The sequence below is a fragment of the Gambusia affinis genome, linkage group LG21 (genome assembly GCF_019740435.1).
Source record: "Gambusia affinis linkage group LG21, SWU_Gaff_1.0, whole genome shotgun sequence".
Classification (NCBI taxonomy): domain Eukaryota; kingdom Metazoa; phylum Chordata; class Actinopteri; order Cyprinodontiformes; family Poeciliidae; genus Gambusia; species Gambusia affinis.
This window is the reverse complement of record NC_057888.1, coordinates 17,904,977-17,932,376: the sequence shown is the minus strand read 5'-3', so window position 1 is coordinate 17,932,376 and position 27,400 is coordinate 17,904,977. Positions and strand designations below refer to the sequence as shown.

General features: G+C 40.7%; 1 protein-coding gene across 4 annotated transcripts in view; it reads left to right on the top strand.

The window, feature by feature from the left end:
* The window catches only part of adarb2 (adenosine deaminase RNA specific B2 (inactive)), a 201,072-nt gene that overhangs the window by 127,949 nt on the left and 45,723 nt on the right, over window positions 1-27,400 (top strand). The gene's annotated exons all lie outside the window — the stretch shown is intronic.

Genomic DNA, 27,400 nt, shown 5'->3' with positions numbered 1-27,400 from the left:
GCGCTCATAAGCTATCTCTTTATGTGAGCATAAAGCAGCTGTTTGCTTCTGGAGCACCACTCTGCCCTTTTTCTTTTTTATCAGCCACTTAGCTCATCATTTGGTATTTCAAAAAAAAGAGCAAAGCTGGAGAGTGAGAGAGAGAGGAGATTTTCATGTGAGATCACCAAACAATAATGTTGTTGTTATTTTTTTTTCCTGAATGGGGGGAGGAGCCCCGACACGGAAAGGTTAAAGTCATCCTCGTCTGTCTAATATGTATGCAAAATATGACCCATGAGGCTGCGGGCCCGCTCTGTCTAATGTACCGCGTCAGCATGCAGCTTTGTGGGGGGAAAATCCCTGAGCACGGAGGAATTGAAGTGGGGTTGGTTGGGTCATGTCACCTTGCACGTACACTATAACACCCCTGTAATCTATTCCAAAAGACACGCGGTGCTGCCGTGTGCAACCCCTGCTCGTCCTGCAAAATCCACAGTCGCAGCTACTAAGTCTTCATTCTTCATGACACTCCTCCATTACTCCCCTCCCTCCCATCCGCACCCTTTCTCCCTCCACAAGCTGTGAGCCAAAGCACGGCTATAATCATTCCTGAAGAACCTCTCACACTTCATTAAAAGCATAATCAAGTTCATTACAATTTCATAGGCGTTCAGGTAGCAAATGACTTCAGATAAATCATGACTATTGGTCCTGTGTGGCTGCCGTGTTGTAGGTTTATCTCCGGCTCTCAGGCAGGGAGGAAGAGGAGGAGAGAGGGGAGGGGGTCTGGATGTCTGGCCTTTAAATGACCTTCCAACCTCGCAGCGGCGGTCCGCTTCGACGCACGTTCTGAACGGGCCACCCGGCGATGGCGCGCATCAACACGGAGGGACGCGATTGTTTGTGACGCCCCCTTGGGTCGCACACAGTGAAGAGATCAACAGATGTGGCACCGTAGGATTATTTTAGACTGGTCTCTGTGACAGTGGATGATTAATTTATCTTGACCTGCTTTTGATGGTTATTTGTCTTAATCCACCGTGGCCCCTGTTATGGAGAAGACAGCTGTCAAAACATAAATTAAAGAGCAGGAGAAGTCCTGGTTCAAAGGGGGATTTCCGTGAGTTCTTAGTCAAATATGACAAACTCATAACTGACCTCGTAACGAGTCCTGACTGTCTGATCATTACTGCAGCATTTATTTGCTCACGTTTTGTCCAGAGTATGATTACAGTTTTTTTTTTTTTTTTAGTTTTCATTTTGAAGAATGTGGCGATCAAAAAGGGTTAAATGAAAATTGTTCTTACGCAGTTAAAAAATTAAATACTACCTCAAAATTTGAAATGCACCAACCGACATCAGATTTTTTTGTTGTTGTTGTTGTTTTGGTACAGAGCAGTGAATCGGTGAACGAATATGTGAGCACAAACGGGTCACTGTGGAAGCAACACTCATTGGTGTTGAGGTGGTTACTGACCATAGTAAGCTCATAGTCAGCTAAAAAAGAAGCTATTTTGAAAAGGATGCTGTCTTCAGGTTGCGAGAGAGAGAGAGAGAGGGCAGAACTTTCAGCACACAACAGGAAGGCAAAATATGCTACAGTAAAGTTGTTCTATATTATCCTTTTGGGCTCTAGAAATCTATCATGGAGCAGGTTTGCTTTGAAAATGTTCCCAGCATTTTAAAACTCTCAGAGTTAAGGTAAGACTTCCCGTTCTCCAGGGAATACATAGATAGACTTGAAGATCAACGCTAGCTGGACTAGCAACACCACTGGTGAATATGGCTGAAACATAAAATGTCTTTTTCTTGCCTACACACAAATTCTTGCGTTTACTTTTTATAAATGACATCAAAAACAACAATTTTTCAAAACAGAAACATCAATCCCTCCAATAAACATGCAAAAACAACAAACCCGGGCTGTGTCCCACTCCAACCAATCTCATTCATGGTTGAGCACTGAGACCCCTTGGGCTTCCCAAATCTCGGCAGATGTTTCCCCGAGTGGATTCCTCTTCGGTTCTGTAGCCGAGGCAACATGTTGTCAGCTGTTGATGTGCCCTGCTTCAGCGTGGGATAAAACAATGAGCCACGCTGCTTTTCTGTGGCTGTTTTGCTGGAATACCTTTGCATGATTCTAGAGTTTCATGAAGCAGATCTTCAGTAGTTTGTCTTCCAAATGAGGCAAAGAATGACCTGTTATAATTACATATTTAAATAAACCTAATAGTTACTATCAGTGATATTATGCTCACATTAATCAAGTCTTTAAAAGTGCATTTCAAAGAATTTGTATAGCTTAGTTATTAATGCGCATTTATTTAACTTAATTAAGACCATTAGCATTGCAATAATTATGAGTGAATGGGTGTGTTCTTCTCACATTTACCCTCCAACACTTGAAATAAAATATTAACTACCCCAGCGATGTTTTTGTTGCTTCATGAAAGAATCCATTCAACTTGATTGATAGAATACTTACCGCTAAAACTCCACTCCAGGTTTTCCTGGTTGTCTACAACAACTCACCACTATGTATGAACCAGGCATAAGCAACACCAGTGGGCAGTGTTGCTTGCGTCCTCCGCCAATGACTGAACATGATTGCATCATGAAGTATTAGAGCTGGCTGGTTTATGGTGCTTGCGTTAATGGTTTAGTTGAAATAGCTACAATAGAGGTTATTGAACTTCGGACGTGCATGAAGCGTCTTTGCTGGAAAGGCGTTGAATAGAAGCGAAAGTTTGAAATTTTTCAAAATAAGAGATTTTTCTAAGTAAAATACTCAGCAAACTGCAGCCAATGTGAGAACCTTGACAAACGAGTCAAGTCACCGAGAGCCGAATAAGAAAGAGAAAGAAAGAGAGAAAGTCACATATGACTCACAAACCGCGTTAGCCATTGTGCTAATTACATTAAACTGTGATGAAGATTGAGTTTATTTGATGTGTTTGCATCAAACGATGGTCATTTAAATGTCTATCTTTATTGGACATTTAAATGACTAATAAAGATCACATTATAACTACTTGGATCTAATAATTAATATAACATTAGGGCTACAAAGAAGATTATTGGTTATTTCTTTTTTTGATTGGTCCTTCCATTTCTGATTGTTTTTCATTAAATATGTTAGACACATATCACAACATCGCATTTTCTAGTGTGTTATTTTTGCCTTTGAATGCAAAAAAATAAAGAGAAACACATTGTCATTAGCTAGAATTGCTAATAAATGTTTTTAGCTTTGTTAGCAAGTGACCAAACCCTACTAGTGTTCTGACTAGCAACCAAACAAAGCGTTATTTTAATGTCTATTATTGTTAGGTCTATGTTGGGACTTAGAAATCAAATTGAGCAATTTGGAAATTAGAAACTTGGAAATAGTTGCCCGGGGTCTTGGTTCACAGATATATTGGAGGTTTTGCTAGTTATTTAGCCCAGAGAAAAGTTTATTAGAAGTTTAACGCTCTTGTTAAAAGTGATGTTCTGTGACGTTCTTATCAGTAGCTAACAGTTTCGTTACCTGTACCACAGAGACGCAACACGGCAGAGATAGTAGAAAAAGGAGAAAGTCTTCAGAATGACAAGATGCTAACAGATAGTCAGACAGAAACCAGTTGTAGCTGATTTAAGCTAAAACACCGAAACTGAAAATGTCCATACCCGACCAGTGCAATGCCAGTAGTAGATATTAAATGTATGTATTTTCAGAAGAGACCATTGCTAGATTTGGTGTACTTTTGTCACTCGAATCATGTCTACATAATTATGTCAAAGTTACTGGTGAACACTGCAAGCTTTATCAAGCTATTTTTCAGGCGTTATGCTGGGGCTGTTTAGAAGTTTTTTTACCAGTGGACTGACAAAATACCAAAAAACTTAATACCCTTTCGAAAACACAGATGTTTAATGTTACTTAATACAATTTAAGTTGTTTTACTAAAATTAGCTAAAATTGCTGGGTTTTGTGACTAGCCGTTAGCTTAGAGTTGTCACTTTCTGCAAACTGTCCACAATGTGACATCTGTTTTTTACAGGTAGGGGAACTACTACTGAACAAAGAACACAGCTTCCCGTGTGTGTATAGTTGTGTGTATGTGCGTGTGTGTGTGTGTGTGTGTTGCCCTGTAATGTACTCACAAACTGTCTGGGGTCCAACTTGCCTCTCATCCAATGACCACTGGCACCAGAGCCCCACCCCACCTCCCCCTAGACTGGAGCCTGGAAGAAATAGTGTGTACAGATGATGAATTGATGTTTTTAGAAGGAAGAATTTGTGCCAACACAATGGGGGATGTAGCAACCAACACTTTTTTTAAAAATATGTGAGGTTAAAGTGAAACATCTGCTACCTGTGTCCTGCTCTGTGGGACCGCGCTGTGCCTCTCCTGGGGGAGGGAGGCTTATTAAATGAGGCCAGAATGAGGTGCATGTACGTCTGTGAATGTGACAAGAGTAGCGGGGGTACAAACCTAGCTGGCAGGGAAAAGGATGCGAGGCAGACCCAGGGGGAGCAAGGGAGGTAAGGATGGATGGAGAGCAGAGGAGGGAAAGAGAGAGGAAAAAAGGAAACCCTCTGCGGAACAAAAGACCTTCAGGATTAATTAGGCGTCAGATTGGTTGCAGGGCACAGCGGGGGGGAGAAAGAGAGAGTTTAGCATTCTGGGAAGACCTCATGTCCTCAGCCCTCATAATTCAGCCTGCCTGCCCATGAGTATACAACAGCAAGCTAGTTAGGTCCTGTGCTGTGCCTGAAACCACTGTCTACTGGGTAATGGATGGAGTCCGCGCTTCATCTTTATGTATTTTTATGTTATCCCAGTGGGCAATAGGAGGAAACGCAGAGGTCATGTATGTAGCACGTTGTGTTTACATGATGACTGTGTCAGTACTCACTGGATAGAGGGAAATAGGTGAAATAATATTCTCTCCAGATAGCTGCGTCTCTTCCTGCTTGAGTTGCTCGTAGCAGTGCGCGAGCTCTGCCAAATTAGAAGAGAACGAATACACAAAATAAATGCACATGAACTCTCTCTGAACTTCTCACTTTCTCCGCCATTATCGGCTGAATTTCTCCTCTCGTCGCTTCCAGAACAGCTGAATTGCTGATTTGGGTCACCGGCGCCACCTTTTTTATTCAAAAGGCGGACGCGAAGATGCCTGTTAATGCCATCTCCCGTTGTCGCTGTCACAGAAGGACGTTTCCGAGGCGACCTTTGGTGGCACTTCTTGCCCTCCGATACAGGAAGTGCGCTGAACTCTGCATACAGATGATGGGCACGGTCTGCCGCGAGCCATAATATCCTCACACGATTCCGTCTCCTGGCGAAGCACTTAGCGGGGATCCAATAAAAAGCTTCCCGGAGGCCCGGAGCAAATCATGCCCTTCCAACATTTGCTCCAATCATCCAGATTCACAAAGGTAGATCATACACAGAGCTTTAAGAAGATGTCTTGGCGACATGAATTAGCTGTTCAGTTTTATTTTTTGTTCCCAACACAGAACCGTGATGAAGCTTTAGCAGATTTTGCTAAGGAAGAGAAGAAACCTCAGCAAGTTGTGGTAAGAGGCTGGAAAGAAAACTTTTTTCTTTCCATTGACTTAGAAAAGTTCGGCAATCCTTTTGTCTTTTCATTCTCTAGATTTGCTTAAAAAAGGATGATGAATCACTAAAAGCTCTTGCCGACTTGTCCTTCCAGTTGAATATGTAACTTCGGCCACCTGAGCTGAATGCAGCCGCCTACACTTTTAGGACATCCCTTGTCTTCTAGCACCTCGCTGTACGCCAGCAGGTACATGACAAATCCATTCCCTCTGTCCCATTTTTTTGCACGTAGGCCAAACTTTGCCTATGCTGGTAGTAAAATGAAAGCGGTCACAGGCAGGAGACTTTTTTTTTTTTTTTTTTCTAAACAGAAACCGACTTGCGTCATAGCAGCTATGACGTAACGCGATTCCTTGCTCGGCTTGTTAGACTTTGTGCATTGTGACCGAATGCAGGTGAAACTTATGCTGTGTGCCAGACCCTCTAACAATGCCACAGTGTTGAATGGGGATCAACTTTAAAGAAATGTTCAGGAGTCCAGCAGCGTTTGTTGTTACAGCTGCTTGCTTAAGCATTAATAAACCTTGAACTTTCCAGTTTCACATTTTGTCACGACACAACCACAAGCCTCGGTGGATTTCTCGTTGGATTTCATGTGTTTCATTGTGAAGGAAAAGGTGAAGGATGCATGTTTTTGGTCGACTGTATCAAAGGTAGGGGTGAGCGATACAGACCTAAAAGTTTTAGCGCGGTATTTTGTGGTAGCATTGTGATTAATGTAACAATAATAACTATTTATTGCTTCCTTCATAGGCAACTGAATGCCTGTAACTGCATGACACAGAAATTGTAGTCCCACAAAATGCAAATAGCACTCTTAAAACAAAAGAAACCTTATTTGTAATAGACTTTTTTAGGACACCAGTCACATAAAGAAGTGTGATTTGTGTCTCTGAACTGGATACTCTCACTATATTTAATCACATTTTGATATTTGATAATTGTTTATACTGTCATAGAAAAAAAAACTGTGGAGAAAATTGTAAAGATAACAATCACAACAATATTTTGGTTTGTTCAAACCTCATCATTGGGAATTCATCGCAACGATAAATCAAAATTCTTACAGTGATAAGAAATTTATCACGATAAACGATACGCTAAATGCCCAGCTTTAATGAAAGATGTAGGTCTTTGATTTTTTTTTTGTATCCGGCAAATTCATTTTATTTATTAGGGAAGAAATGCTATCAAAACCAAACTGAATTGCTGTAGTTGTTAACTAATGAATTAACACTAAATACCATTTCATATTTCCCTTACTTTTGGACTTTTTCTGCATTTTCTGTTGGTACGTCTGGAGTAAAACTAAGACAAGGCTACATAAAAAGGTCATCACTCAAACATTGTTGGTATGATAGTGGTTGTTTGACGTCTTGGGCTGCTTTTCTGCTTCAGAATCTGGATCACCTGTGATAATTACTGGAGCCACAAGTTCTGCTCTTGACCACAAAATCTTCAAAAATAAAAATATTAATAAAGTAAATATTAATAAAACATAAGCCCTCCCACCGCATCACACCTCAACACTTACACTTGCATATGAAAAATCTGCTAACAGATGCCCAACTGTACAACTATAGAACTTTGAAAAGCAGAAGTGGAGGTTCCTGCACAAACAATAAAGACTGCAGCAGTTGATTTCTGAACATCAACAACAAGACACTTGTCTTTTCCAGCTGCCGTCATACAGTGATACAACCAGCTGACCAATCGTGTTGGAGCTTCGCTTGGGTTGCTAGGTGACAGGCCGGGCTTTGTTTAGATTGCTAGGTAACGGTGCAATGCCTGTTGATTGTGACTTATTAGTCAGGCTGTTTTTGAAACGGCTCCTTTTCCAAACACAGAAAACCATGAACTAAATTCCAAAAATTGCTGGTTGGTTTTTAGCAGCAGTAGAAACCCAAGTGGAAGTACAAAAATGTGCACAAAGTCAACTTTGCACAAGAGGTCCCCTTTAAACTCAAGCGCCCCTGGGTCATGCAGTGAAACAATAATCCAAAGCGCATCATCGACTTCACCTCGTATTGGCTCAGACAAAATAAAATAAAAAAACCGAATGGAAAAAAATCTGAAAATATCTAACCGAGATGCTGCAGAATGACCTTAAAGAGACCATTTGTGTCCAAACAAAATTCTCCAGCGTTGTAAAATTAAAAACCCTCCACGGCAACACAAAAGAATCACGGCGAGTTATCACAAACACCTGACGGCGTCTCTTGCCACCAAGCGCGACAAAAATGTTAAAGCAGAAGGAATCGGACGGACAACAACGCAGCGCTGTGCAGTTATGGAGATGAAAGATAAAGGAATCTGAATTGAGTTTTATTTCTTTTTTCTTTTTTTTTTCCCAGCGGTATATCGGCACTGCGTCTCTCTCACTGACAGAACACAGAACAAAACCTTCACACATTATCCCTTCATTCAGGTGGAAATCAAAAAAACGATTTACCTGTTGACAAGGCAAGTCCCTGTGTGTCTGCTCAGCGGTGACGGCGCTGGATGGTTCCGCTGCTGAGGACACACACACAAATACAAACACACACTCTGAAGCTCTGATCCGCCGGCCTGTCTGTCAAACAGACAGCGTTAACACTTAGCACCTCTGTTGATTATTGGTTAGACATTAGAGGGGTTTTATGAAGTCTTAAATGTAGGGATGAACATTTCATGCAGATGTAATGAGTTGTTTCTTCACTTATTTCATACTTTTGGTGAACAACCTCAATCTTTTCTGACTGTGCTCCTCTACCAAGCACAGTAGAAGCTTTGGGAAGCCTGTTGGTTTCCCAAATCACCGATTCATGAAGTGCCCCGATATTAAAAATCAGTCAGATTACGGATGATCTCCGTTGGGTTTCCATGCGTCCAGAGTTCGCTTTTGAACTTGCAGAAACCTCCCATGGTGATTTCCCTGTAGGTCAATATTATAGTGGCTGAACTGGCCACATATCTGTGACATTTGACCCCCGCATGTCTGCATGAATTGACGATCAGGCATAAACTGAAGCAGCAACTGTCCAAACTGGTTGTTTTCAAGTAATACAGAGCTTAGTGGAAGAACACGTCCCACAGATCAATAAACTTTAAATTCTAATGAACATTTAACTCTGGAACTGGAAAACATTTTAAATATCCAAAATAAATAAACAAAACAACAAATTAAATTAATTCTGAAGTCTCTGTAAACATAATGATCCTTCAAAAAGGAGGATTGAGACCAGACCAAAGACGTTTGTCATCCAGTTTTTTGGTAGAAAGATGGAAAAGAGAAAAACGTTAAATTTTTGAGCTTGTTTTAATTTATCATGCGATTAACTGATTTATTGCATCAGGTCTAATCCTACCGCCGTTTACAGCCAAAAGAATTTGGTGGAAGAGCTGAAACACATAAAATCCACAAAATCCATACAAAATAAAGATCTCTAAGCGCCATATTGTGAAGGGCACACATCTCCAAATTGGTCAGTATCAGGGATAAGGAAAATTACAAAAAAAATATTTTTGCAAAGTCTTCTGGGATTTAGGAAATAGAAATAATTTAAATACCTGAAACCATAAAACCAGAGAGGCTGTAAAATTCAGCTTGATTTAAAACAATATAGTCGAGGGGGATCTGTCACAAGAATCAGGTCAAATATGTTACGCCATTTAATTTGACAAGACGATAAATATCCAACCACTCAATATGAAATTTGTAGAGATTTAGCAACAATGATTTATTCAACAAAAAAAAAAATCACAATACTAAGAAACAATAAAAGTTCTAGTGGTTATATTAGAAGGTTTAGTCTGATTTCATTTCAGACAGTGAGGAAACAAAATGTGTACGTGTCGTCTTAGTCTGTATGTAAATATCTGGTTTCAGCAGCATGTTGTGCTGTATGCTATCTCGCAGGACTCGGCGACAAACAGCTTCCCTCTGCTTGTGGTTCAATTAATCGTTTTTCACTGCGCCGAAATTCCCGTTTTGATTCACGACATCTCCAGTGCGCGGCACATTTACAGCCGGTTGCTTTTATTGGTCGCAGAGACGGTCGGAAGACCCCCCCCGCAAACCCCCCCTCCACTCCTCTCTGCTCTTTGTCAATTTCTTCCTGTTTATCTCTCTTTCTGTCACCTTTACAGCGGTGACTGTGTCAAGCCCCTCTTTATAGAAACACACTTAAAGCTTCGGCTTGTTAAGCCGTGGCAGCTCCTTCCCACAAACAGCCCGACTCTTCAGGGTAACGTACACTCAGCGCTCTCTCCCACAGCATTATTAGCCCTTTCTGGAGGTCGGGGTGGGAGGTTGGAGCGGTGATAGGGTGATAGGGTGGGGTGGGGGGGGGGTGATGCATTCACAGTTGTTGTAGGTGGAGTCATCACGATCTCGCTGTCATAAGCTGACCGCTCATTTGTTCCCGTTTCTCGCCTCACTTTACACAGTGGCAGCAGGCATCGCTCCAGCGCAGAGGAGAGTAAGTAAAATATTCAAAGGAAGGCATAAAGAAAAAAAAAACAACAAAAAAAACTTTGATGTCCTTTACAGCTTTTAGCAGCTTGACAACACAGGCATCTGTGGGGAAAAAAAAACCCAACTCATGCCCCCAAGGCGTATAAAGCAATGGGGTGTAATTTCACGTTTAAGGAGAAAAGCTTAGACCTGAAAGCAGAACACGCACAATGGGAATAGATCACTGCTCTTTCTGCTCGGGCCAATATTGACTCTGCTGTCACTGTATTTCCCTGCCTCACCCCTGTCCTGTGTGCGTGTGTGTGCATGACTTCAAAGATGTTCAAGTGAAGAAAAAAAAAAAAAAGAGTATGTGTATTCGTTACAGTCTGTCTTGAGTTCTGCTTACTCTGCAAATGGCGCCTGATGGATTTGTTTAAAGAAATGGTAAAAGAGGAAGGAGCACCAGAGTAATTTATTTGTTACATTCAAGATTCTTTTGTGTTGTTTTTCGCGCCCATTGAAGTGCAGAGTACGTAATCTAGGAAAGGTTGTGTGTTTGTTGGCGAGTGGGATCATGAACTCCAAACCTCCTCCTGTCAGTGGATGGCTGTTAGAAGATGCAGCAGAAACATGTTGTAGCATTGTGATGAACCCTTTAATTGTCTATATGAAAAAAACAACTTATAGACATTTGTTCTTCCTGTTTATCCAGATGGACCTGAGAGATTGTAGAAAGGAGCATTGGTGGGTAAAAGAGGTGATATGAGGAATTGTGGATTTTTCCTGTTTTTCTTCGTAGAGCTTATTTAAAACATCTGAGAGAAAGTTCAGCTTAGAAAGCGTAAACACCTAGACGCAGGACTACTCACATGTTATTGGCTGGCACTATCAAATGAGAACCATATGTTTTCCTTGGTTCTGATTGGCTGTTCCCACAAGAGCAGAAATAAGTTAGACTGTTAATATTAGCTTCTGCTAAGGCGGTTTCCACTGTGTGTATTAATGCGTGTTACGGTATAGTTGGTGTGAACTATTGAAATAGGACCTTTTAAGTGTTTTTGAAGGGTTCTCAAATAGTCACAGATGTCAGTTATTCACCACTTATAAAATAAAGAGTTATTTCAACATTTAATTGTCCTTTTTTCTAAATAAAGAAGTTTTGAGCTAAATTGAATTGAGCTCTAATCATGTTTAGTATTCTCTGCACAGCCTGACGTTGGCATCATTCTGCATGTGAAAGCATGGGTTCTGTAGAGATACTCCCACTTCCTACTATAGTCCAAATCATTGCATGTTGTTGTTGGGGACCGACGTTGCACCGGCCCAACTTCACTCTAAGCTACTGCAACATGTGGGGAATCCAGTGGCAGTGGGGGTCTCCAAGACAGCCTGGAAAAGTGCAAATCTGCTTCATAAAATCTTTAACGTCCCATCCTCTATGGACCTTCAGGACACAGAGGAAGTGATTTGATTCATGTTTATTAAAAATAAATGACAAGAGCGCGGGAAAACCAGAACTGTCACACACTACAGCTCCTGGTTTCAATACTGAAGTAGTGCAGCTTGATGGCTTCTCAAGATTCAGGTAGCGCTAACACAGAGCTCTTACTCTGTTGAAAACAAGAAATTCAATGTGTATCACGATAGAGGATAGAGCTGAAGGCATGTTCTCATCTGAATAAGAGTATCTCCCTATGAGTTATTTCCAACCAGCACAATACCTGACTTTAGAAGAACTCGTACTGCGGTGATTAGCTCGGCGCTAGCTGCACAGATCTGATGGATTTAATCCCCAGCTCCAGCACCTGTTAACTCTTCTACCAATCTCAGCTGAACTTAGACATCTAAAAACCTAAACATCTGCTAAACTTTCACTTCTGTTTTTTTTTAGATGTACAATCAATCAATACAGCTCACTGGGAACAGGTTTGCCTGTGACATGCCTGCAGGAATAATTTGCAAGTCCCAGTTGCGGAAGCTGATGTATGACTATTAAATTGGTTCAAGCTGAAGTTAATATTGTGTGTGCTGTGCAGTAAAAGTCCACGTAAATGGAGAAATTACTGTTTTACCTCCAATTTTTTTTTTTTTCTCTTATTGTCCTCATTCACGTTGTATTTCTTCAGTCTTAAAATTTTATCTCGGCCTTTAACTGCTGTAAATGTATTAAGAGTAACTCAGCTTTATATTAGTTTTCATTTCAAAGTGATTTATTTGTTTAATTTTACTCAGTTGTTAAAATTGTGCTTAAAGCCCTTTCATGGGATGAGAAGCTTTAACAAGTAGATAATCTGACGTGTATCCTATGGCTTCTGTGTCTTAAAACATTCACCTATTATTGGAAAAGAGAGTTTTGACTCTACTTATTAAGCATGCATAACTCTTTTGATTACAAATTTAGTTAAGTAAATGGCAGAATCTGCAATTACGAATTAATCACATGTTGATCGAAAATTACATGTCGACAAAGTAAACATTTCCAATTGAAAACCTTTATTTGTTGCTAAATTATTGAGCAAATAGACATGTGAGCTCACTAAGATATTTATCATTTTTAATCTGTAATCTAGGTCATTGAGACATCAGATTGGTGAAAAGTGATTTTATATTCATTCAGCTTTCACGTGTTTCAGGAACCCCGGATCATTCATGACACTTCTTTGGAAGAAAAATAAACTACTTTAGAAATTTGGACTGATATTAGTGTTGGACTTTTGCTACATGCTTGGCATTGAGATGCTTTTTTTTGGTATGAATAGTTTCAGTGACAGGCTGACTTTGTTTTGTGAGCACAATAGTCTTTTCCTTCGTCCCATCAGAAAGTTTTGAAGCAAAAATTAACCCTCGTCATGCTGGTATTGAACCAGCTCCAGTACCTCGTGTCATTTAAAGCACATTTTAGCAGGTGTCAACCAAAATGCTGCCTCGTGCTTTGATTAATCCACCAAAACTCCACTTTTACATCGTTAACATTGTTCAAGATTTTATTAATTTATTCTGTCTTAAAAAAAAACAAAAAACACAGACTCAGAATCCTATTGGGTAAACCCAAAGCATCCCATTCGTACCAGTTAAAGAAAAGTTGGCTACCTGCCCCAATCTACCAATCTCCCTCATGTCAGCCAGGTGCCCCAAGCTAACACAGCATTGATATTTACCCATGATCCCCAGTTGACCGTTAGGAATACCAAAGGAGCACCTAGAGCTATGAATCAAATGTCAGCCTTGGTGCGGCGGTGGAAGCGTATCAATATCCGATGATGTATGGCTGGCCCCGGGGCCCTTCGGTCACTGCAGCACCCACAGATATGACACAGGCCCTGGTCCACACTTAGTCATCTGCAAAGCGAAAGCCTCCAGATGAATGACCGCCTTCACAAGAAAATAGGCTGACTGTGTTACGAGAGGAAAATAAAGTGAACGGGGTGAGCATGTTGCACTTCATCATAGAAGATATTTTTGGTACATGGTTGTTAAGGACAACCATTTTTCTGCAGTAAGAAATAGTAATGTGAAAAAGTAACCTTAAAAACTTGAGTCTTTTTCATCACTTCTGAACAAATTTGGCCTTTTCTTTTCTTGTTTTATTTTACACATTCTGGTACAGGATACATGATGCCTAGAAAGTCTGTTGTGAACTCAAACTCTGATGTAGTCCAAAAAAACAAAACAAATTATGGTCTGCCTAGAAAGTCTGTTGTGAACTCAAACTCTGATGTAGTACAAAAAAAAAAAAAATTATGGTCTGCCTAAAAACCTATGTGTCAGTTGGATTGAAGTGAGACATCCACTTGCCAAGCGGACTGGAGAGCTCTCCAAAAGCAGGAAAACACTGCAGCGTAGGGCATTCTGGGTTGAAACAAAGACGCTTGTCTATCACTAGTTGGAAAAATGGCTCATGATCTTTTAAAAAGAAAAATCCTACAGTCGCTAAAATTTTATGCCACTCTCTTATTGTTTACCTTTTGTGAAAAAGAAAGTTGTGCTCAGTGTCTTCTTCAGAAGTTTTGCTGTCGTTTCCTTAAGTGGTTCTTGGTGCAGCGCCCCTACAGGCGATTGGGTGAACGGGTTTGTTAAAGGGTTTGGGTCGTTTGACACAGTGCAGTATGAAATTGAACCGCACCCGTTGAAAATGTAACAAATGTTGCAATTCTGGTCCCTAAGCGAACCAATTCTACCAGACTATGAGGTTTGAAGTACAGATTGTGTGCAATTGCCAGTGTTTGTCAAGATGTCTTTTGGAAATTGTGAAATGGGCCTTTATGGGTTCTTTGTTCAGCAGCAGTTTTTGACCATTGAACTCTGTCATTGATGCTGACTTTTGATTGCGTTTCAAAGTCATGGAAATGGTCCTGTAAAACTTTATAAAGTTTTTTTGGGGATCTTTTTGCCTACTTCATGTTGCCAAGCAAGTCCTTTTCAAGGAATTTCTTGATTTTACATATCTGGCTCTCTGATTTGGATTTCTTTCTTTCTTTAACAATTAAAATCATCAATTTTGTATTCACCCAAACTGTCTTTTTCTGATATTAAAAAAAACCTGTATGGTTATCTGAAATACGTGTGACGAAGAAGCAAAAGAAAAATATTTTTAGTCATATCATGAGCAAATAATAGCGTTACCAAATTGTTGCATTGGATACATCGCTTAACAGAGGGACAGAGTAGCATCCAGAAACACCAGAGCGTCCCCTCGCATGCGTCCCTAATCTCCATGCCGAGAGGAAAGCAACGCTTGGCAGCAGACGTTCCCGGCCGTCGCTCAAAGACTGCCACCACCGGGGGTTTGTACTGTTGCTGGTTGCCAAGGTTTGAGCCCAACCAAAGAGCCACAGCAGTATCTTCAAGAGCAGCAGAGACGGCATGGTGGCTGTCTGGTCTGGATGGAGGTACAGACGCAGTCGCGCCCCTCTTCAGAGGAACCATTTGAATAACTCTGCGCCTTCATATCATGAAAGCCGGCAGTAGATCCTCCCTGTACCCTTAAACGCTTTCAAGCTGCTGCAACAGCTTGAGAATGTGTCTAAATTGTAAAAAGGGATCCCGTTGGTGGTTTTTTTCCCTTTCCGCTAAAACGTGACATTCCAGGCAAATATCTCTGAGAGATTTTTACTAAATGTAATGATGATAAATCTAGAAACCTGTGGATTTGACAAACAATCGAAATCTCTATTACCAAGTGACCATCTTCTTACCATAACTAAGTTATAAGTTGCTGATTTTCTTATTTCTGGATGTGTAACTTAGAGCAAACATTTTTTATGTTTATTTCTTGATGTGGGATGCTATTTTTTTTTCTTTCTATATTAGAGTTTTGACCCTTAGTTTCATGATGTCGTAAATAATATCAAAATTTTGTCTGTATCATCTGAAGCAAAAGCCTTGGTAAAATGCTCCATTCACCCAAGTGGTAGGAAATCACTTTATGGAGTTCAATCTGGGGAAAACTTACAACATATGAAATTGTACAATACAAGGATTTAGATCTTAAAATGTAAGGATGCACAATGTTGGATCTTTGGTCGATATACTAAAACTCATTTGGCCAATAACAGATACCAATACCAATATTTTTTTCCTACTTCTACTTACTGAAACCATGTGACTTTCTCTACTGTGGAATTACAATACTGTGTTATCTTTGTCAATTTAGCCTGCTACAAAATGCAAATGGTAAAAAGGAGGCTGAAAACGATGCAACACTTTCAAATTGCATGATGTTTAATAACAAATGTATTCATGACCTTTGCTCTCTCTAAGACAGTGAAAGTTTGACATGCTGCAGACATCACTGTCACTGGTTTATCATATAAAAACAATGTATTTTATATGAGTGAGTTATTTTGATGGAATGGCCGATGTCTGATATTAGATTTTACAGGTAACATCGTCCGATACCATGACGATAATATCGCGCATCCCTACTAAAATGTTTTTTACTGCTGTGATACAGCGAAAACGTTACATCATTACTGAGGGCTATGTAAGTCTGAGAATCTCTTGCTGTCTAACTTTAACTTTATACATTTTGATGTAATTACAATCCAGAATAAATTCTCAAGACCTTAAACTTGTTCATTTGTGAGATCACAAGAGGTTGTGGAGAAACTTTGGAAACCATTGCATGCAGAACCATGATCTGCTTTCCAAGAACACAGTGAAATGTCTCCGTCTCCATTTCCAACATTAATGCTCCGTTAAAAAAAATCTTCAGTTTCCTTTTGGATTTTTATTTTATTTTATTACATTTTTTATAACATCTAATCCTATCAGCAGCGATCCACCCAGAAGTCATTAACACATAAAATCCCTGAATACTTCAAAGGAGCTAATAAATCTCCGAGGCGCTGTGTTCACTTTGACTACAACTCTTAAATTATTCCTTACTACATAAGATATAAAACTTCCCTACAGATGATCCAGTGAAGAGGCTGATCTCTCACAGTCTCTCTCTGTCTCTGCGCTGAATCATGAGCAAATTAATGGGAGTTGTGTGAACAGCCCTCAGGGGCCTCTAGAGTGGCCTCCTCACTCCTCCTCCATCATCTCTTAGTCAACTATGTACTGTAGATGATAGACTCTTGTTAAATTCTCACGACTGACCCTCTCATTTCCTCCTCTGTCTCCTTCCATCCTCTTTCTCTCTTTAAGTGCCTGTCTGCTCTTCTTCTCTCAGCTCCCTTCCTCTCCTGGGGGTACGGTCATGTTATCTTTTTGCGGGAGTCCCTCTGCTGGCCTTTGGTGCATAATGTATAAAGCCGCCGGTGTGTGTTTTACGCTCTGCCTGACATTATTAAGTCGTTTCAGGCATATCGCTGCTTTTATCTCCACCGCGGAGGTTAATCAGAGGGGATTTATACTGAAACGACCACCTCCCTCCCTCCATTTCTTTTTTTTTTTGGCTTTTCCATTCGGTGCATGTCGTCTGAACTAACCTTTTGTGTATTTTCAACATGTTTTATATTTAAAGGAAAAAAAAAAAAAGGTTTTCCGTTAACTGTATCATGGATACAATGTTCAATAATCAGTGGCAGGAACGTCAAGTGTGAAGGCAATCTGCTGTGTTGTGTGACATTTAGACAACATAATTGCGTTTCCAATTTCTCCCTGAGGGTAATTACAGTAGTTGTTGCTTGGCGTGATTCGATCTAGAAATCTGACATATAAAATGGGGATGTGGGGTGGGATCCAAGAGTGCATCAAGCTGTGTCTTTTGACTACATGTTTACTGAAGCAAATAGAGAACACCTTTAGAAAACACTTACACAATCTAACCTGCCTATTCCTCTCCCAATTATTAAGCACACCTGCTTTGCCATTTGCATAGGATTCTGTCCACTTCTCGATTCAGGGAACTCTGGTATCAGTTTAAGCATGGTTCAGCATTACAGACAGATGGATACTCAAGCAACAAGTCATTGGTAAGTTCACATATGTCAAATATATGTCAAATGAAGCCAAACTAGTTTGGCGATTAGCCGCCACCACGTCCGTCGCTAGTTTGAGTTCTAGCTAGCATTGGACAATGTGGCTCTCATATCAACTGATGTCATTATTGATTTATTATTTTTTTGTTGTTGTTGTAAATATCAGAAATACTTCCAAACTTGTTTAGCGGCACAGTGCTGCTCCATTTACTCAACAAGTTGATGCTAAGTAACCAATGAGTGAGTGAGTGAGTTAGTTGATGCCACCAACCTTGCTTATGATGCGATCACACCAAACACATTGTGTTTGTCAGGTGTGTCGAGGGCCCGTCAGATGCCTCAAAACTGCTCTGGCCATTGTTTTCCATTGCTGCCGTTTTTGTAGGATGTGCTTGACATGTCAAACGCTCCAAACGGTTCAACTTGTGGCGCGCTAGACGCTCAAAATGCGCCGCGATGGACGCTCAACGCACCTCCACATAGACTTTGAATGTAAACCAGACGCACCAGACGCGTTGGGTGTGGAGGCAACATTAGATGGTCGTGAGAGATTAAGTCTGAAGTCTTTCCTGTGCCTATAGGTACACAAGCAATGTCTTCCTTGCAAAAGACAAGAACTGTGGTGAAGTTGTTTCATGTTCATCACTCGGTCATCTTGGTCACTTTTGTTTCCTTCAACAGTAACTCATGCAGCTTCTTTTCCACAACAAGCAACTATTACATTTTGTTGACCATTCGGAATTGTCCTTATCTCCAATGAAAATCAGGAAGAACAAAACAACATTGTAAAACATGGAAGCTAACGTACTTTTCATGGATCAAGAGAAACAGCCTCAGCTACAATCGAACACTAACAATGTCGAGTTTATTTGTTCTGTTTTGAGGTAAGCATTAAAAAGAATTCAAGACACTTTGAAGGCCTTTCTTATGCAAAAAATATATGGTAAAACAATGTTATATTTTTTTTGTTTAGTTTAATTTCCTGCCATGCTGGACTTTTTTACATTACTTGGCTAGAGTTGATCTTTTTTGATAGTCTTACTGCTAAGCGTAACTCATGGATTACAGTTTTAACTCACAATCCTCCAAACTTATGGTCCGTTTCCAGCTCTGTGGCATAAACACACATATTCGCTGGTTTTGCCAAGAAGCCAGTTAAGCTGCACTGAGAGCTTTTTCCCAGTAGGATCTGGTTGAAGTGACTCGGCAACCTGGCAAGCCCGGCTCCATGGCGAAATGCAGCGCCGCAGAGGAATCGGGCTTTTCATGCTGATGGTTTTGTTTGATCAGATGTGGAGATTTTTAGATTGACCGTGAGTTTCAGAGTCAGTCATGTAGAACATCAGTTGTAAATGCTTCTGATGTTGTTGTTAATCCGCACATTGGCGGCTACAATATTTGGGCTGGGTTTTTTTTCCCCAAACAAATTGTTGTTTGGATTTCAGTTTAAAAGCAACAGTGACTTTGAACAGTTGGAACCGGCCTTGATAAAGTTTGTATTAAACTGTTGAATTTAGCTTTTAATGTCATGAAAGTTTCTATTGTCTATTCAAATCTGCTTTACTTTAATGACCTGATGGACGAACTTTCATGTCTCAATTATTATCCAGATATGACCCAATGACAAAGCCGCCTGCTACAGCATTGAACTACTATTGCAAGTTGTTACTTAAAGTAGTTTTATAACTTTATATCAAATTCCAGGAATCATTTCACTATCAGTATTTAGCAGAATATCAATAACAAAGAAATTCTTGAAGACAGTATAATGTATTAGCCAATGAGGTGGACTTTGATCCCAACACCTGACACAATTCACCAGAGCAAGTTAGTTTGTTGCTGCCAATGAAATATTTGTTGATGAGTCATTTGAGACAAAAAACAGTTGTACTAAAATTCATTTCCTTGACTTCCTACATGCAGAGGTTTATCATTAATAAATGTTTTGCAAGATTTTCTTATTCCTTCCATGAAGGAAATCAGTTCCAACCAAAATGTCAGACTGATTTTTATTTTTTTTTTTCAGGTAACAAAAAGTCAGACTTAGCACGAATTTAAAAAAAATTTAATATATTTGTTGGTACATAATTTACTTAGCCTGGTAAAAACCAGCCCATTGTCCTACACTCTCCTTCGAACAGAGGGGTCTGAACCCTCGACTATTAAGAAAAAATTGCTTTCACGTTTGCCTGCGACCTATATAATACACCAGTTCGGCGGCATGAAACTTACCAGAAGCAACCATCTTCCAGTGTGAAGATAGAAGTACCAAGCCGAACCAGATGGCTGCTAATGTTAAGTTATTATTTGGAAACGTGACCAACGTGGACTCAACGGATTCATTCACTTCGTCCACTGCCATTGCCAAAACTACAGGCAGACTGCAATTATAAAATTGAGGTAAGCATCCTGCTTGAAGTTATTTACAAATTTCCTTGCCCCTGTTAAAATTCTACTGGAGGAATCCCCTTCAAACGATCACGCGTAGATAGGTAAGCAATCACCATTAAAGCATTTTGGTCATATACCAAAATGTTTGTTGATTTTTCTCTGCTGGTCAAAAGTCAAATTGTAAATTGTTGGACCTCCAACGTCAAGATTGATTGCAGTCCCAAGTGAGAAACGTTGAGTTTATAACGACCCTGTTTCTATGTTTGCTGTCATCGTTGGGTTTTGGATGAAGCCGTCATTCTTGTGCGAGCGTATGATCCTTGATTCTGATCCTTCCCTCGTGCGCCAGGCTTATCGTCTCGCTTTCCACCTCTTCAAGCCTAATGAGGACTCTCTGCTTGAGCTCTGCTTTGCTGCCAGAAACCCACGGCGAAGGCCTCTTGTCTCTCATCCACACTGGCGGGGAAGGGAGGGTGGGGTGAGCGATGGCGAAGGCAGATCAATAGAAGTATTTCCGTCACTGCGTCTCTGTCTGCTCCTTCATCCACCTTTGTGCTTACTCTCTAACATGATGGCCTGCGTGTCGATGTCCGGCTGCCTTATCTGACTAAAAAGACTCCCATTGTCGGGTCAAAAAGATTGACTAATCCACGCGTGTTGCGTGAGCAGCAGGGCCATTTGGTCGGGGCGCAACAAGAACGTAGATTCGGGTTAGAGGCGTAGAGGGCGAGTGTGTTTAACACCACTCTCCAATTTATTTATTTTTTTTTATTGTTGTCACGGGGGCACAACAACATCTATTACAGGGAACAGAAGGCGAGACAGCAGAGCGACGCGTTAAAAGTCCCGACACATTGTCTTTATTTATTTCTTTTGTGATGCCAATCTGGCGGACGGCAACAGTCAAAGATTTAGGAGCGAGAGGGATGTTATGTGTCACATGGAGAACAAACAAGAAAGAAATCTGTCTCGCCGTGAGGAGTCTGGCTTTTTTTTTTTTTTTGTCGAAATCTAAAAATCCCCCGGAGGCGGCGTTTCTACAAAATGAATAGATATCCATTTTCAAAAGCTTCATGCCTGGCAGTAGGAGAGAGAGATGGGGAGAGGGAAGACTCGGCTGGAGGGTGGGGGGTTGGATTTTGAGGCAGAGGGCAGACACTATTAAAACTGAGGAGAATGAATTGTTAAATACCCCTATAAAGAAATATAAGACATGGCCCAGTTTTTATACAGGCCGGGCGGATCTGCAGGCAGGTGATAAGGGGGTGAGGGTGGAGGGTTGAGGTGTGTGTTTTAGGGAGAAATCAGTGGAGTTCATAGATGACCGACACACACACCCACACACACACACACGCACATCACATCTGCCTAAGGGTTTGGACTCTGCATTCCCACTGATTAACTAACGCACGATGTGCCGAAACATATGGAGAACGTTATGGAAGCCCTTAAAATGCAATCAGGGGATGGATCTGGATTCTTCTGTCATTATTTCCCCTTCAGGGCGATACTAAACAATAAATTATACACTTGGCCACCTTTTTTTTTTTTTTTTTGCCTCGCAACACACAGGCAAACGTGCCGTCTCTAACCCCTCCTGCCGACGTTCCGCTGCCTTCTAGGTCAAGAGACAGTGGAGGAAATTTCCCTGCTGACATTTTGTGTTTCCAGCACAATATTGACTTCGGAGGAAAGACAGCAGGAGGATTGTTGATGACATTCCACATTACCTTGGAGAAAGGTGTTGAACTGTTTACGTGCCCCTCAAACAGAGAAGGAGGAGGGCGGGGTGTGTGTTGGAAATGCCTGGAAGATTTTTAGGATTATTAGAAAGCTCTTTATGGCGCTCTGGGTCTTCAGTAATATTTAACGATATAGACAGGTTTCTGTCACACAGCTGTGTGTAGCTGGGCTGGGAGGCGGTGCTCATAACTGTGTGTTGTGTGGAGACCGGCTCCTAAATAGAGATGACAAGGCATTTAGCTCCATCAGACGAACAGCTTTTCCAAAGATAAGGACTGTAGGAGCAACAAACTGGGTTTCCCTGGATCTAAGGCCAGCAAAGAATCCAAGTGATGCTTATTTGTCTCAATTTAAGTTGTTTGTATTCGGTATTTATTCTAATATTACAGTTTTATTAAATGGTTAATTTCCTAGTCTGCATTTTGCATCTAAACAAGTTAAATCTTATTCCGACTGTTCCACACTTGACAGCAAAAGCTGCCCTCAAACGTTTTGGTTTTATAAAAATTGAACTTTTTTTCAGTTTGCTGTGGAGGAACTTTCCCCAGAATTGTTTCAACGACTATGTTTTTAAGCGTACACATACAGGTTTCCAGTCCAGAGTGTTATAAACCTGGTGGGCCACCAGGCTTCACTGGCCTCCCACCAGACTGAGCATTTGTTTATTTTAAATAGCGCTTTTTATATACCAGTAACAATGATAAGAAAGACAGATTCAGCTCGGTTTGTAGTTGGGGCATTGAGCTAATAATAGTTTGGTCTCACGCTATTATTTTGAAAGGATTCCTGCTCATGCACCTCCAAATTTTTGTAGCATTTTTAGCGCAAAATCGTGGTGGACTGTGTGGCGCTCCTGGCTTGGCAGGTTTTCTGGGTTTTATCATTTATAAAATGAAAACTTATTTTGAAATCTTTGGCAAAATGTGGAATAAAATGCTCAGAGAGTGAGGACTCTGCGGTGATACTGTAGGTCATCGTACATGCGTTATGCAAATTGCAAATGTTTTCTCTGAAAATGGTCGTGAAGAAACCGTCTTCTGTTTTTTGGGTCGGTGTGTCTGCGCAGAGTAAAGTTTAAACTCAGGTTTAAAGTTAGCCTTTGACCAGTGTGTTTCTTCACATCTGAAGTAAGATTAATGTTTCCCTAATTGAATTATGCGCAATCAAAACCAAAAGTTTGAGAATATCCAACACGCGCAAGGAAAAGTTTCTGTTTTGCAAATAACTTAGTCACTTGTGAAGTTAGTTCAATGGAAAAAAATTGTTCTTGTAGGCAAAACTTTCAAAAATAACATTTCATTACAGGGCCAAAAAAGTCTCTGAAAGACTATTCTTTGAATTTTTTTTCATGAATGCATGTTCTGGGCGTTATTCTGTTTTATTCTACAGGCCAAAAAACCGAACGAGTCCCAGCATTTACAGAAATAAATATTAAATAATGACTCTAAAGAAGATGTCTAGCTGGGGGTTTTTAGCATCTGAAACAGATCTCATCCATCGCGGCTGCAGTTGCTGAATAAGTCCTGCTCAAGTGCTCAGTAAATGGGTCAGAAGGAATTCAGGACAGAATCCGGGAGAGTAACTCAAACCGCTACAAAAGCAGGTTCATATATATATTTATATATATATGTGTGTGTAAGAGAGCACTTTTCTGAAACATCCCCAAACGTGGCCACACCTTGATGCTCATCGGGGGGAAGCCGCCGGCCTGCTGGGTGACAGGTCACACTGTGACGCTTTGACTGACGAAGGACTGAGATCCTTGGCCCCGTTTTTCTGCCACATTAGCTCCACGCCGGGGGTGGCGCTCAGCTACCATTTTAGAGCTGATGTGTGTGTACAAGGTGAGCTGCATTGAAGGAGGGTACAGAGAAACACACAGCTGTGTAAACCACCAGCTTTTTTTCACGTTGATATAGACTGTTGTTTTCTCATCATCATTTTCCCACGATGATGAGAAAAATAGTCTCTGACTCAGTGGGGGATTGGGGGGGGGGGGTGTCTTGCTTCTGACGCGCTTTATTTTTTATCTTTATTTAACCTGTATTTATCCAGGTAAGTTGGTTGAGGGAAAAAAAACGTGTTCAGAAAACATCAAGTCAAGTTTATTTGTAGCTCACATTTCAGCAGTAAGGCGGCTCAAAGTGCTTTTGACATCATAAAAACCTTATACAGTCTAGAATGATAAAATAAGCAGTAAACATTACATTTTGTAAAATGCCATCATCAAAATCATCAATTCACATAAAATATGTTGATCAATGTTTCACTTACCAGCAACTCCAACCATCTGGGTGTTTAGCCTTGATTTAAAGGAACTCGGTGTTCCAGCTGTTCTGCAGTTTTCTGGAAGTTTGTTCCAGATTTGTGGTGCATAGAAGCTGACTGCTGCTTCTCCATGTTTGGTTCTAGAACCAGAAGACCTGATTGGTCTGGAAGGTTGATACAGAAACAACAGATCATTAATGGTTTTTGGTGCTTTTCCATATAGTGATTTATAAACAACAGTATTTTATGAGTCTATTCTCTGAGCTGCAGGGAGCCAGTGGAGGGACTTTAGAACTGGGTCGAAGTGTTCTTCAGGTAATAGAAGACCGACTTTGTGATTGTCTTTAGGCATCTCTACTGAAGCAGAAGCTGCATACTTCGTTCCTCTTTGAATCCGAAGATGATAACTTCAGCTTTCATCTTAGGACATCATACAACAGAATATCACACACCAGGAAACAGGGGAAAATCATAAAACAAAGAAAAAAAGTGCAAATAAAAATGCAGCCATATTTATAATGACTCGACGCACTATAATACACATTTGAACCTTTTTAAAAGCAGGTACATCCATCATGTTTTGGTTTTTACCGCGTTGATAAATGTCAATTTTGGAAGTTGGCTTACTGAGATGTGATGTATTTTTCAAGTTTTTTCAATCACTGGGTGATGCAAAATGAAATAAGGATTTATCTAATGATATGCAAACGTTTGAGGCCACCACAGAGATGAATTTTAGTGTTGGTGGAAATATTGGTGAATGAGCTAAGGTATTGTCTTATAGACAAATGTGTACAAATGTATTCATCTGCACGAATGGAGAGACAGGCATTTTATAAGAGATATTTGACATCTAACTTATAGAGTTGAGTTTTAGATGCAGATTTGTGGATGATATCATCATCGACAAGGACAGGCAGGACTGTCATTTTGACCAAACCGTGCTTTGCTCAAAATGACATCAGAGGAGGAGACGTGGTAAAGGAGGGGGAAGAACAAGTGGAGTCAAGAAAAAAAAGAGAAGTAACCCACAAAGGCTTAAAAATGATTGGAAAGAAACCAGAGAAACTGTGAAGTGACAGAAGCAGAAAGAGAGAGAGAGAGAGGAGGAGAGAATGGAAAGAAGGTGGAAGGAAGAAAAAGCCGGGCTGCTTGCCAGGCTCTATTCCACCTTTGCTCTCCGGGTCTTTCTGAGCTGCCACCTCCTCTGCTCTCTGTAACGTCCTCAATGAAAGGGCCTTTAAGGAGGGATGGAGGACTTGACTCTGGGTTCACACTGTGACCGACACCAGCTGAAGCTGCCAAGCCAAGCAGCTTTCTGTTCAAATTAATTGGATGTCACTTTCATGTGAAGGAAGCAGGGTGGGGTTTTTCTCTCTCCCAATTTTTTTTATTTTTATCTCGTCTTTGTCTTTTTATGCGTCTCTTGTTGATTACTTTTTTTTTTTTTTGTCTTTTGCAATTTAATTACAATTTTGAAATCTGACACAAAACGGCTTGTTTTGTTTTTTTTCCTCTCGCCTACCAGCTAAAGAAAATAAAATGAAAACACACTTCCTGTCAGAACGCTACAAACACAATTTACAGATGTGGATGTCATATTATTTTAACTTTTTTTTTTTTTTTTGAATTTTGTGAATTGGTACTTTTCCTGGATTGACTGATTTGTGCTAAATAGAGGAATGAAAATTTTATGTTGTAGCCGTTAAAAAGAGCAACATTGCTTTCCACCTAAACAACATGAAGCAGATTAATAAGTGAAATAAAATCCACCCGAAGACGTCTACTGCAGGGGCATCCCTAAACGTGGGCAGGCGGGGGTATGGGCCCCCAGAAAAATCATCTTCAGTTCATAAAAAAAACAACGAATGAATAATATGTATAACATATCTTTGTTTTTTAGAAAAAAACATTTTTGCAAGCCTTGACCCGGCCACCAATATAAGAATATAAAGGTGGAGCTACTGGTCTTCTGACATGACAGTGGCTGACACATGGACTCTGTCCTGTGGGGTTTTCTACATATTTTTCTCTGCTAAATAAATAAAGCATACTTGAACTCAGGCTTGACACAGAAACTGCCCCCCATCCAGAACTATAGACTCGTTTCAGAACTATGGACTCTTGTCAAACCTTCTATAATAAAAATCTTTCTGTGACGATTTATTTTATTATATATATATATTTTTTAATACGTTTACTCGTCAGTTTGAAGTGAGGGGTGGACTGACATCAGAGACGTAGAGAAAAAGAATAAAACTATTTTCCTTCTCACTTTTTTGCCATGGGTGATTTGTTTAAGAAAATAAAAAGTGCTAATCTCATACTTAAGAAAGCGCTCGGGTGTTAGCTGAAAATCTTTGTCCTGAAGTAATTAACGGAGAAAACTTTTCATCACTCTCTGTTTCTCGCTCTCTCCTTCTCTCTGTGTTGCACATAAAGCTTCAGGGCCGACATCAGTGTCAGAGCGGCAATATGTGCTTATGCATACATACGCATGGACCCGCGCGCCACCCACCACCACACCGCAAGCTGCGAGCACCTCAGCCTCCAGCTCTGGCTGTGAGAGTATTTCACAGCTCTGATGAGGGTTATAATGTGCAATATGTTCACTTAATTCCTCCGCATCCCCTCGTCTTCTTTCAGCCCTAATCTCTCTCCTCCCTCCCTCAGTCTGCGCGTCTGTTGCCGTGGCATCTGTTGAGGTCCTCTTAGCCACAGCGAGCCTCAACGTGTCCAAGAGGGCCCCTCCGCGGCGCTGCTCTGATGCCACCTCCGCGGTGACGCGTTTGGTGTTTTACAGTTGGCTCGGAGGCTGAGCCCTTAATTACGACCAGGATGAGGAGCGTGGAAGCTTTGGAGAGGGGCGGGAGTGCAAGTCGCCCGCTTTGGCAACATCGGCTAAACGGAGTCGGCGGGCGTCCGCCCAGAAGCGTCGGGTCTGGACGTGGCATTGGGAAGGCTTGTGAGGGAGAAGTGGAATTTGAAGGTTTTTCTAGAGTTGTTGGACGGGAACGAGCAGAAGAAATTTTAAAAAATACATAAATATATCATTTTTGTTAGCTGGAAAGTGGGCCTGGAGAGTGCCACCAAGTGGCAGATGGTGGAGGAAATGAGGAGCTGATGTGTTTCGTTCACTCCAGTGAAGCCAGAGAGAAGGCAATCCACTCCGGGACAAGACCCAGCACACTGTTTCATATTAGGAAATACTGGCTAAAAACAAAAAAAAATGTTTCTAGCTGTTACACCATCCACTGTAGTGGACATAATCAGTCATCAGTAGACTGGAAAACCTCTTTAAATTCAGTGAATATTTCCTGCACATTATCCCCTAGTATACAAAAGTCTTACAACCCTGTATAAAATTAGATCAATAACAAGAAGAGCCTCATTTCTTATCTTTAGTGCTTCCTGAAATTCCCACAATAAATCTGTGTAGAAATTTGTCTTGATATTTAGCCAGGCTCCTGTCAGTTAGTTAGTTTGTTTCTCTTTGCTTAATGCAGAACATTTGGGAGATTTTTTTTTCATAATATTTA